At 41.5% G+C, this 12,646-nt stretch overlaps 1 protein-coding gene across 1 annotated transcript in view; it reads right to left on the bottom strand.

Annotated features, from left to right (window-relative positions):
* Positions 1-609, bottom strand: part of LOC148357972 (proton-coupled zinc antiporter SLC30A1) — a 9,795-nt gene extending 9,186 nt beyond the window's left edge. Inside the window, exon 1 of the mRNA XM_088346131.1 lies at positions 500-609. The gene's annotated coding sequence lies outside the window, so the exon portion shown is untranslated. The remainder of the gene's footprint in view (positions 1-499) is intronic.
* Between the last annotated feature and the right edge of the window lie 12,037 nt (positions 610-12,646).

The raw sequence follows: 12,646 nt of genomic DNA on the forward strand, positions 1-12,646 counted from the left end.
GAGAGAGAGAGAGAGAGAGGGAGGAATGTATCACAACAAAATCGCTGGACACAAATTCTTCTCAGCGAGATGCAGAACGCAGAGCAGATGTCCGGTCACAATACAGTACAGTATGAGAGACTCCATAATATAAATTGGCCGATCGACATTAGAAAAAGGAGTGCTCGCCGATCGGTGTGAATTTTGTCTAATGATTAAAAAAAATCCTGTGTAGGAGAGAACCAGCTATAACTTAAGCGCAAAGAAGCGAGAGGTCTCTGTCCCCTATTTTATATTGACACTAGTCAACGCTCGTTGTTTTAGACGCTTTGTCGTCATCTTGCGGCAATTAGTAGAAATAACACAAATTCTATGAACGTGATTTAAAACGCCACTGCAATATAGACAGTAATTCTTGGTTTAGAACGATCATAAAGTACATGCATTACTATTGTTTATCATGTGTTGGTGTGTGGAAATGCATACTACTATCTTAACAACATGGAGGTGTCATGATTACCTGCTAGGACGAAGACGTTTGAGTTTGCAGCCAAAAAAGAAGAGCAGGCGGGCGGACACTCAAGCACACGGACCCTAAAAAGGTTTCATTCATTGTGTGAAGCGTTTGCAGGCTCCTCCTTCTCCAAACTTCGCCCCCTCCTTCTTTCTCTTTCTTTTAACTTTTCTCTAATCTTTGTTTTGTGGGACAGAGACGGACGCAATCGTCCCACCACTTTGGAGCGTCCTCAATTAAAAATCTGGAAAAAACATAGTTACAAAACAGGGGCAGCAGATTGTATTGTCTTCTTTGAGTAGTTCTTCTTTCCTCTTTCCTCTAAAAAGGAGAGAGTAAATAAAAAAAACGGGGAAACACTAGAAATTGATTAAATCGCTCATGGTCATCAATTTCTTCAGAGTCAGCCTGGTAAAATGGAATTTCGACATCCATATGCCTTTCGTCTGGGGAATATGGTAATTTATGGTCTCGCCGTCGTGGCACTCCTGTTATTGTTTTAGCAGCGTTTGGGTATACGTCCTGCGTTGTCTTACTTTCATGTTTTTTTAAGTTAGAGCTTTTTTTGTTTCCCACTGTATCCTGTTTTCTCTATTCTTTTGTTTTGTTAATTTGTTATTAATTATTAGAATCATTTGGTGTTCCATATATTCTGCAGTGTCTTTTTTTCTTGTTTTTGTTCAGTTGGAGTTTGTTAATGCTCCAATGTATCGCGCGTTGTATTTCCTTTCACTTATTGTTCAGTTACTTAGTGTCCCAACAGACCTAGCGTTGTCGTACTTTTATGTATTAGTTCAGTTGGATTTTGTGTTCCAACATATTCTGTGTTGTCTTGCTTTCTTAATTTTTCTTCATTTGGAGTTAGTATTCCAATGTTTCCTGCGTTGTTTCCTTTAATGTTTCGTTCAGTTAGTAAGTCAGTGTCCCAACAAATCCCAATGTGTCGTATTTTCTCATTTTGGTTTGGTCAGGAGTTAGTGTTCGAAATATTCCATTATCTTGTTTTCTTATTTTTGTTTAGTTAGTCAGTATTTAAATGCATAGTATTTTGTCTTGCCTTTCATGTTTTGTCCAGTTACTTACTTAGTGTCCCAACAAATCCCGCGTAGTCCTACTTTCCTGTTTCGCTGCAGTCAGATTTCGTGTTTCAACACATTCAACATTGTTTCTTTCATATTTTGTTCAGTTAAGAGTTAATTGGCGTCCTGACCAATCGTGTGTTGTCCTACTTTAATTTTCCTTTTCAGCTAAAGTTCAGTTATCTAACATATTCTAACCGGTCTTACTTTCATGTTTCTGGCTGTACTTAATGATGTCGTAGTCATGGCACTGTGTCCTCCTCTTTCATGTTTTGTTTAATGAGAACCGGCTGGGATTCTAACATATCCTCTGTCCCCATTCTTTCGTGTTTTGTTCAGTTAGAACTTGTCGGTATGCCACCATCTCATGTGTCTCAATTTGTAATGTTATGTTCAGTTTTAACATGTTGGTATTCCAACATGACCTGTGTCTACTAACTTTTATGTTTTGTAAATTTAGATATGTGTTTCGGCATGATGTAGCAGTAACAGTTGAGCCTACGTTGTTTTTTTTTTTTTTTTTTTAATATAATCCTGAAGCTCCAATTAAACTTCAAAGTTAATTTCCATACACGATGCAATATGTTTTCTGTTAATGAATCTTTTTGGATCTATTTTTTTATAAAAATTTTCTTCTCCAGCCACACTGGAACCTGACACCAGGGGCCTGATTCCATTTATTAGACCTACCCAGAATGTATCCCACACTTAAGGTCCAAGTCTTGGGTGTATGTGCTATTTTTGTATATTTTTCATATTATCATCGCTGAGTTTTAACCAAACAAAATAAAGGGTGTAAAAACCGATGTCAAGTTTCAGGATTATGATTTTTTTCATTGTCGAGTAAGTTAACTTAATAAATACACTCAGATGTTACACTCATGTAACATGTTGTCTCACCCTTCGGTAAGTTGTGCCAGTTTTTTGAGAACCAATGTCACAGCAAATTACGCAAACGCATTTAAACGGGAAAAAAGGAGAACTTTTTTGAGCATTTCTTTGCCTGTAATCAAAGTGAAACGTAAATTGAGCCATGGATTTGTTGGACTTGACAGAGAACAAGACTCGATTATTTCATTTTTCTTATCCCTCGTGTTGTGTTCGGAGTTGGTACCACTAACTGTCGTCAATTTTGACACAGGGTTTAATTCAGACCTGACCACCCAAAAGAAAGGAGTATTGCTCAGTGTAGTTAATACAATATCCTAAAACCTTAACCTGTAACCTTATAGTGTCAGAACCAGAACAAATGGTAGACCCAATCGCGTAACGTTTCACACAAAAGTTTATTGGGATCTCGAGGAAACAAACGGCAGCGATCCGGTGATTGCTGGACAGGAGGAGCAAGCAGCTCACGGGATCGGAGTGTGATAGGAATGCGGAAGTGATTCGCCGGGACGGAAGAGGCCAAAGTGATAGATAGCCAAAGTAGGAGATCAGAGCGTGGTCGGTGGTCAAAAACGGGTCGTTAGCCTTAGCGGGACAACAGAGCATGGTCAAGTGGACAAAAAAGGACGAGAGCTGGAGACAAACGGACGAGTGGATGAAAACGGGACTGACGGGAGACAGAGTTAAAGTGCTTGCCTTGTGTAATCAGAGGTTCGCTGACAGACCAACCAGGAGTGACTGGACAACTGGCTATAAATAGAAGGGGAATCACTCAGGCGACAAGCAGCAGCTGGCGCCAAACGAGCGGGCACAGGTGAGAGCAAAGAGTAATCATGACATATAGTCCTATTTTTATTTGACTTTATGGCCCCTGAAACATATCAGTTATTACATTGTATAAACTTAAAACGGGTCACTGGAGACCCCAACACCACATAAGATTTAAATAGATGAAATCTATGGGAACAAAAAGAAAAAAATAACGATTCAAATTCATTTGAAAACCTAACCTCCTCGTTTTTATACAGTACTAGAAGTCGGTTCACACATACCGCTGCACATTTGTTTTGTGTTTATCTAATCTTACATAGTGTGATTCCCTTCTCAGACAAGGCACGACCTTTAACCAGGTTCCACTCTTTAGTAGATGATGAAAATGTCTTACGTTTACCAATGTGACCATGTGATTTTTCCCCCCCAACTAAACCAGCCTTTTTTTTTTAATACACCCTCTGACAAAATCAAGTAAATTCATTTACAAAATAGTCCAATTGAAATCCGACTTTTGACGGTATTCCAGTGATGTAAAGCCATGTAATGGCACTCGCAAATCCAATTAAAGTCTTAATCCAATTTAAATGGTTAGGCTAATCCATTCATTTTCCGATTTTGTGCAGGTACAGTATACCCATTCGAAAAAACTTTTTACTTGTACACATTTCTTTTATTCTTTGTTGGTGCCGCTAAGAACTGTGAAATTGTAGTACAGAGACACATTCTACAAACCAATTGCTAAAAAAGCCTAAAGGGTCGATTTTTCTAGAAGACATTTCAGTTTTACACTCTGTACAGCAAGTAAGCCCAAGACAAAAATGACTTCCACCTTTTTTGTTTTTCACATAACTCACTTTGGAATGGATGGAACAACGGCGTTCCCTTTTGGACAGTTCCCGATCGTACCAAGTCACCATGTACCATAATGAATGCTGATAAAATAAGTTTTGAAAGTCATTAAAACATCCAAGGTAATGTATTGATAAAATAATGTTCTCACCGTACGTGATTATGTCAATTGGAGGGATATTTTCAAGTACAAAACATTATGCACATTTCTCACTTATTTGGCTTTCTAAAAAGTATACAGTAATCCCTCGGTTATCGCGGTTAATAGGGAACAAAACTACCCGCGAAAAGTGAAAATCCGCGAAGTAGCGACGCCCCTTCAAAAATGCTTAAAAAAATATATATATATTTTTAAAATTATTTTATTTTATTATTATTATTTTTTAGACCTGGGAAGCTTTGAACCCGCGAACGTGGAACCACAAAGTAGCGACGCCCCTTCAAAAATGTAAAAGAAAAAAGATTTTTTTTAAAATTTATATATATTTTTTTTAAATTATTTTATTTTATTATTATTATTTTTTAGACCTGCAAAGCTCTGAACCCGCGAACGTGGAACCACGAAGTAGCGATGCCCCTTCAAAAATGCTTAAAAGAAAAAAAAATGTTAAAAAATTAAATAATTTTTTGATTATTTTTTTTTAGACCCTCGAAGCTCTGAACCCGCGAATGTGGAACCGCGAAGTAGCGAGGTCCCACTGTAGCAACTTCAAACACCATCACCCAATCCTTGTTGTCATGATTGCTAACTCTGGTCACCTGTAGCAATCATGTGGACACCTTCTGGTTGGCTGACGCTTCGTTCTTTAGCGCGCTGCGCCCAGACCTCTTCGTCAGAGTATTACGATTGTAACTCTGTGTGACTCTCCTGATTGCCCGTTTCGTCTAGAACTCTGTTTACCTGTTTCTGCCTGCCTCCGACCCGACCTGCTTCCGTCCCACGCTACAATCTTCTCTCCAGCCCCGGTAAACTCGACCTGCTTGTCTTCCGCCCTCCAATTGGCCACCCGATCCGAAGCTTTCTTTCCGGCTCCGCTGCTGACGTTTGACAGCCATCTCGTCTCCCGCAAGCCCTGATCGCTTCCCTAAATAAATAACTGTAACGAATGCTCTGGGGTTTCCTGGTCTGTTCTGGTCTCTTGATACTTGTGATGTTCCATGAGCCTGTTGTCCGCCTACCACCCTCAATTCAACGGCCATATGTTAAGAATACATTTTGCGGAATGCGCACTGCTGTGTGGCACCGCGGAATCCCTCTACCTGGTGCACTTTCCTTCCCAGGGTGGAGTATGCCTAGGACTCATTTGTCTGCTCACTGTCGGGGGTGTTGCCTTTCATGTCGGCCTCTGGACTTTAGCCCTCCGTCTCTGGCTCCCAGCGTTCCTGAGAATTCATCCCACGTTGGATGCCTCCCGTGTTAAGCCAGTAGCTGACTCTGACCTGTCCCACCCCACCTGATGACCTCCACCCGGGAACGGTTCGTGGATTGTGCCACGGGGTACACGGTTCGGACGTTAGGAGCTGTTGTGGATTCCTCGACAAGGATCCTATTTAAGATCGTCAACTTGATGCATGTGTCTGCAGTTGAATACTTACGAACCAAGCACAACACCTAGAGTGTAAAAACCTTGACATATGATAAGCGTATTAGTATGGGAACTACAGTATGCTGATGTCAACAGTGTCATTTCTTAGCCCACCCAAACTTCCCCAATTAGCTTGCTGGAGTGATGCTAATAAATCCGAAAGTAATCCCCTTTGTGTGACGCAATTACATAACCACATTATAGGGAGTGCGGAAGTTCTTTATGTTCCATCGAAGAAGTTTTGTGCAGCCACTACAAACTGAGTTTTCTATCATGAGGTTTATTTGATACGGTATGTAACAGCCATGATTTTAGTTCGGTAATCCATATGGAGGGTGTGAAAATAGAGTGTCTATTTGTGTTACAAAAAGGATTCTGACCTTTGCTCTCCAAGAATTCAGGTTCCAATCTAGTGTCTGAAATAACGTCTGCCCGGACACCCGGGGCGTGCATCTTTTATGTCGGGCGTACAACTTTCACAACGTCTCTGCGTGGGTGGCCGACAACTTTTTCAAGAAAGAAAAAAAAAATCAAATTTTTGTTTTTATTTTCTATTTTTTTCAAATCAAGTGTTTGCTTTTTTCTGATTTCGAAATCTTTGTTCGGTTTGGAAATTTCAGAATTTCGGTTTGTTTGGCAATTTGCATACTCTGCAGCCAATGAGAAGCCTGCATCGAATAACTTCGTGCTTCCAGACTTTCCCGAACCTTATAAGGTCGCAAATTTGCATATCATTTTCCAAAGTAGACGCGCAGAGAAAACAATAAAAATGGTGGTTAGTAATCAAGCCAAAACCTCAGCCCCAGAATAAATATTAAAAGGAAGCTAACAAAATATATGACGCTACAAAACGTAAACGTACATCAAAAACATCATGGAAAGAGGAGTTCACGTGGCTTATAACAGATGACGCAATGCTTAACATTGCATGAATGAAGATGAGTAAATACAGGTACATACTGATGGCAGATGAAAAAACAGCGATGTCATATACATGCAATGAATGTTATAAGTAGATTTATAATAAATTTAAATTTAAAGTGTTGTTCTGTTATATATTCTGATTATCAATCCTTAATACTTTGCAACAATGTTTTTTTTTTGCGATTAGTCGTCTTTCAAGTTGTGAAAGATGGTGCAGACAACTTTATGGCTGGGCAGGCAAACTTTCAGAGTTGTCTGCCCTGGTGTCCGGTAACATTTTGTCACGAATTTCAGACACTGGCCAAATGGGACCTCTGAATTTTGAAAACCCTTTTAAGCTTGGCCAATGAAGAGGAAATATTTCTTCTTCTTCCACGTGCTCGTTCATATCTGGGTCATTAAATAAGTTAGTTTAAAAAAAGCTTGAGAGAAAATATGCCCCTTCCAAGTTTTTATTGCAGAATATTCCACACAAATGAGCTACAGGTGTCAGGAGGACCAGAACAGAGCAGGAGACCCCAGAGCGTTCGTTACAAGTCTTTTATTTGGGGAAGCGTACAGGGTTAGCGGGAGACACGATGACCGTCGAACGTCAGCAGCAACGCCGTGAAGACAACTTCAGAACACGTAGCCAATCGTAGCGTGGGACGGAAGCAGGTCGAGTTTACCGGGACTGGAGAGAAGACTGTAGCGTGGGACGGAAGCAGGTCGAGTTTACCGGGACTGGAGAGAAGATCGTAGCGTGGGACGGAAGCAGGTCGGATCGGAGGCAGGCAGGCAGAATCAGGTAAACAAGAAGGCACAGGTAATCGGGAGAGTCATACGGGGTACAGAAGTAATCCTCCGACGAAGAGGTCTCCGCCTAGCGTGCTTAAAAAGAGAACATAACCCAATCAGGAAGCGCATTCCAGCGCGCCAGATGATTACTCCAGGTGGCTCCACTTGGGTAATCATGACAGAACCCCCCCCTCAAGGGACGGCTCCAGAAGTCCCCCAGGAAAAAAAAATAAACCCAAGACACGTCACAGGGAAACACAGGTAAATCAGGAGAGTCAACTCAGGACAGGCAGAATCAGACAGGACAGGCAGAATCAGAACCGGCAAAAACAGGACAGGCAGAATCAGACCCGGCAAAGACAGGACAGGAGAGTCGACTCAGAACCGGCAAACAGGACAGGCAGAATCAGAACCGGCAAGACAGGAGAGTCGAACAGGCAGGCCGCGGAGAGTCGAACAGGCAGGCCGCGGAGAGTCGAACAGGCAGGCATGGGAGTCATTGCGCAGTCATAAGGCCGAAGGTGCCTTAGCCAATTTCGCCACGTCGGAAATGACTTGCCGAACTGCACATTCTAAAGGGGAATTGGACTGCTGGTTCTGGCTTTCATAGTCGTCAGGGGGCAGATGTACGAACGCAGGGTCCATTCTGGTCTGAGGATTCTGTCAGGAGGACCAGAACAGAGCAGGAGACCCCAGAGCGTTCGTTACAAGTCTTCTATTTGGGGAAGCGTACAGGGTTAGCGGGAGACACGATGACCGTCGAACGTCAGCAGCAACGCCGTGAAGACAACTTCGGAACACGTAGCCAATCGTAGCGTGGGACAGAAGCAGGTCGAGTTTACCGGGACTGGAGAGAAGATCGTAGCGTGGGACGGAAGCAGGTCGAGTTTACCGGGACTGGAGAGAAGATCGTAGCGTGGGACGGAAGCAGGTCGGATCGGAGGCAGGCAGGCAGAATCAGGTAAACAAGAAGGCACAGGTAATCGGGAGAGTCATACGGGGTACAGAAGTAATCCTCCGACGAAGAGGTCTCCGCGTAGCGTGCTTAAAAAGGGAACATAACCCAATCAGGAAGCGCATTCCAGCGCGCCAGATGATTACCCCAGGTGGCTCCACTTGGGTAATCATGACAACAGGACAATGGGTGTATGAATTCACAAGTGCGAAAAATAGTTTGACCAACTATCACTTCTATACTGAAAGGGCGATCCCATTGTCAAAACAAAACCTAAAGAAATACAAAATGGAGGACAAGCACTCTTTTGATGAAAAGGTGGTTTGGCAAATTAAAACTTTCGTACTTTTTCACTGTAGAACATGCGTTCATCAAACCCTGTGATGTGTGGTAAGGGTCGGTTAGGTGAGGCACAGTCCGATTTACAAATAAATGAATTTGAATCTCTTTGATTAGCAGAGCAAAAACAATTGTATCAACTGTAACAACGAAAATGTTTCATTGTCTGACTTTAACATGCTGCTCCTTTTCAATAAATACATCAATGGGTAAGAAATCCTCCGTTATGAAAAAAAAAAAAAGAAATAATGCAAAGAACAAAAAATACTGGATGGCTTGACTTGTTTTTAGCTTACTAATATTACTAATTAAATTGTTTGGAGGAAATGTGTGCACCTAATCAAATTTTTTGGTCTCACTATTGCCCTCTGCCATGAGGCAAGAGAATTGCATGCTTCACTCTATTGACGCACAGCACAGTAATACGTTAAAGCCAGATTATAAAATACTTGACCGCTAGATGGCACTATGTTGTCAGGTGTGAGTGAGGGCCAGTGCCAAAGTGCACAGTGTGGCAGCAGGATGCCGGACAATATGGCCGCGACCTATGTGGGGATTCAATTGTGCAAAACAAAATAATTCTCAACCAATGATTTTTGATTAGTATGATAAATCATCTATTTTTACCTAGTATTCAAATCAATTTTTTTTACTGGATCAAAAATCTTTGTGCCACTAGAGGGCACTAAATAGTACACACTGTCCTTTGAATACAAATTGTATTAAAGACATTCATTATATGTGACAATTCTGTAATTTTGAAAAGAAAATTTCCAAAATTGATATGAGAAAGAACTTCAACTCTGAGTAAATATAACCAATGAGTATATTTATAAATTAATATTCCCATGATGACAGGTAAGGCAGAGCTTTACCTGCCTCTGCCTCTCTTGACTACTTGCACTGGTCTAACCTTGTCAAAACAGGTTAAATATGATCACTTTCAAGGCCTCATTTAGCTACAAAACACAGAGCAAATTAAAAAACAAGTTACATAATCAGGTCTAAATTGGAAAACCCAGTAGGCAGCAACTGGGATAGCACAGATCAATGACAAATTTGGGTTATTTACAGATAATTGGTTATTTGCAGTGCAAATAGAGATGACATAATATGACCATCAGGTCCGGTTTAGTTCAGTACAAATTTAAATTTAGTACTGTGACAGCTTCGGGGAAGAAGCTGTCTCTGAGTCTATTTATTTTGGCTCGAATGGTTTGGTATCGCCTACCAGGCGGCAGCAGGCTGAAGAAATGAAAAACGGGGTGAGTAATGTCCTTTATGGTGCCTTTTGCTTTCTTCAGGCATCTGGATTTGTAAATATCATGTAAGAAATTGTTAAGAATTAAATATTAAGATGTACCGTTTACCAAATAGTTCGAATTAGTTATCTGACTCCATTAACCAAACACAACCTACATTCACCTAACAATGCGCGCTCGTTTCTTGATGGAAAAATGAACAGGAGACCGACATTTCCACACGGGGGCAGATTTAATTTCTTAAATAATTTAGCTAAGTGAACGCCATCGAATATATGGCCGAATTAGCCGAATTAGTGTCGCTCGAGTCTCTGTGAAGCCTCCTCTCTCAATCTTCTGCTTCTCTCCTCGGCCCCCGTTTTTTTCCGCAAGCTGGCGTGCCAGCTCCTGCCATGGGCGTGCCAATGAAAACCCCCACGTGGGGTCCACCCCCTCGCCTCGATGGCTGGAAAAACTCAAAACAGGAGAGCCTTTCTACGTCTTCAGGGCCTTGTTCTCCAAACATCGCCTGCCGCCCCCCGTCAGAGTCCTGTAATCAAAATTCCCCAACCAAAACATTCCGCATTCGGATGAGCGTTAGCTGTCATTGAACTTCAGCCTACCCGGTGAAAAACTTCATTGCACTCGATAAATGTAACTTGTATTTAATCGTATAAAATCCTTTATAGTAAAATGTATAAAATCCTTCAGAAGGCAGTGGGTGGCCAATGATCTTTTGTGCAGTATCATGTGGTCATGTGTCAGTCACCCTCTGCAGCCTCTTCCCGTCTGCTACAGTGCTGCTTGACACATTGTAGGTCAGCAGGCAATCTCTATGGTGGACCAGTAGAAGGTAACCAGCAGGCCAGTGCTCAGCATTTCCTTTTTGAACCCTTTAGGAAGTGCTGGGCCTTCTTGACCTGTCATGTTGGTCCTCCAGGAAACGTCTGGAGAGAAATGGACCCCCAGGAATTTAAATGACTTCTCTCGATCCACACATTCGCCTTAGATGTACAGGGAGGCAGGAGTAGCGCTGTTTCTCTGGAAGTCCAGAGTGAGTTCCTTTGTTTATTTGTTATTTGCACACCACCTTTCATGCCTAAACATAAAAATATGATGGTGGCTTAATTTAATAATAACATATTCTGATATAACAATAATGTATTTTTCCATGAAAAACCCAGCATGTCAGGATGCCCAACCAGAGGGTTTTTCATTCACCATGCATCACGATAAACTACGTAGAAGGCTTACAAGTTCAGTGAAGCAAAAACTATAAAATTGTGTGAAGCAGACCTGTTCTGTTCCCAGGCCTGACGCCGCAGCTTTCTTTTCCGTTGGGTGGGCCGCAAGTCAACAATTCGGATGGGGTCTGACACCTCGGATAAATCCCCAATGTTCTCCGGGCCAGCCGGCACATTCCTCAAGTATAGCTAAGCTCACTCGGAGACCTGCAGAGGACCCTTTTTTTGATCACTTGGCAGGATACCAAATACCTATGCTTTAGTACACAAGTATAAAACTCATGGCCCACAGCCCAACCGTGGCCTGCCACGCAAGCTTAAAATGTTAAACCAAGACTACATCTCCCACAATACCTGTCGTATCTCCTATTCATGAGTGGATTTTAAAAGTAATGATGTCCAAGAAGATTTTATTGGATTTCATACAGTGATATCTCTACATACGACATTAATTTGTTCCTGAATTGTGCCAATATCTAGCATCGCTAGTATCTTAAGTGAATTATCCTGATACAAAATAACTGAAAAGCAATGAATTTGTTCCTGGCCTCCCCAAAGCATCCAAGTTAAGTCTAGATAGATACAAAACACATCAAAATAGAATTGGACATACAAATATAGTAATAAGATATATAAGATTTTAATGAAAATACTTTAAAGGTGGAATGTGTAATATTTGACCACCAGATGGCACTGTGTTGACTGGTACGAGCGAGGGCCAGTGATACATGGCAGAGCGTGGTGGCAGGATGCCAAAATAACATGCCGCTGATCCAAGAATTGATTCCATGGTGAAGAAGAAATACAAAATTTTCCCATTTTTTAAAATAAAAATAAACATTGTTATGATACTTGATGCGTTTTTGCCCAAAATTTAAATCAATACTTTGTTTTTTACTGGATGAAAGTTTTTTTTGTACCACAATGAGGCTCTAAGTATTACACACAGTCCCTTTAAAGTCCCGGTATCTGGTACAGTCGTAACATCTGTGATTCTCATAACTTGATTTTTTTCTTAACAGCGTATTTTTTTTTCGTTCAAACACATCTCATCTTCCGAATTTCTAATAGCGTGTAATGTTTAAAATGATTGTGCTTTAAATATTTAATATATTCACACTTACTTGACATTGTTAAAAATGCTCTGAGAAAAAAAATGCAGATTTCACAACCTAGCAGTATTTAAACAAAAAAAAAATGTCCTCGCTGTCGAGTTTCCACCAGGAATTGTGTTTGTGCTGAGGCCAGGGGAATAGTAGGCAAGAAGCCAAATGGGGCCTCTGGGGGGGTAGGACCATTTAGTTCTGCTAGATGCAGGTTGTGTCTCCCTGACCCGAGTGACATTGCCGCTTTCTTGTGTCCCGTTTCATCTGGAGGGACGAAAGCATGACCAACTTTGGTGCCCGAGGTGCCTAACTTGGGTGTTTGGGCATTTGGGTTGGCCCTGGTCCCCCAAAAAGTTTTGTGTGAGTTTTTTGCTACTTTTTCCCTTCTTTA

This window comes from Urocampus carinirostris, chromosome 10 (genome assembly GCF_059441175.1).
Source record: "Urocampus carinirostris isolate Australia breed hairy pipefish chromosome 10, RoL_Ucar_1.0, whole genome shotgun sequence".
NCBI classification, from domain to species: domain Eukaryota; kingdom Metazoa; phylum Chordata; class Actinopteri; order Syngnathiformes; family Syngnathidae; genus Urocampus; species Urocampus carinirostris.